This window comes from Wasmannia auropunctata, unplaced genomic scaffold (genome assembly GCF_000956235.1).
Source record: "Wasmannia auropunctata unplaced genomic scaffold, wasmannia.A_1.0 LD336092.1, whole genome shotgun sequence".
Lineage (NCBI taxonomy): Eukaryota > Metazoa > Arthropoda > Insecta > Hymenoptera > Formicidae > Wasmannia > Wasmannia auropunctata.
This window is the reverse complement of record NW_012026798.1, coordinates 312568-312877: the sequence shown is the minus strand read 5'-3', so window position 1 is coordinate 312877 and position 310 is coordinate 312568. Positions and strand designations below refer to the sequence as shown.

General features: G+C 37.1%; 1 protein-coding gene across 1 annotated transcript in view; it reads left to right on the top strand.

Moving 5' to 3' along the window:
• The window catches only part of LOC105463049 (stromelysin-2-like), a 12378-nt gene that overhangs the window by 1561 nt on the left and 10507 nt on the right, over window positions 1-310 (top strand). The window lies entirely within an intron of this gene.

The window sequence follows — 310 nt, the reverse complement described above, 5'->3', positions numbered from 1 at the left end:
CATATGTGTGCGCGTGTATACGTGTGTTCGGTTTACTTCCTATATAGTAGTATAAGTAATATTCTTATAAGTATAATGGTAGTCTTGTTAATGGAAAGGATGGGAAAAAATAATCACAAAGATGGAGTAAAAGTTATTTATTCGTCGTGCGACGTATCACTAATATTCAGAGCACACATATATATATATATATAAGATTATTTGTTGTGAAACGCGTCGCGTACAATAGCGTTCAGAGCGTACGCCACCAATTCGCATTCGACGCTCGAACTCTTATCATACATTTTGCGCAGAATATTCGCCGCGTCGT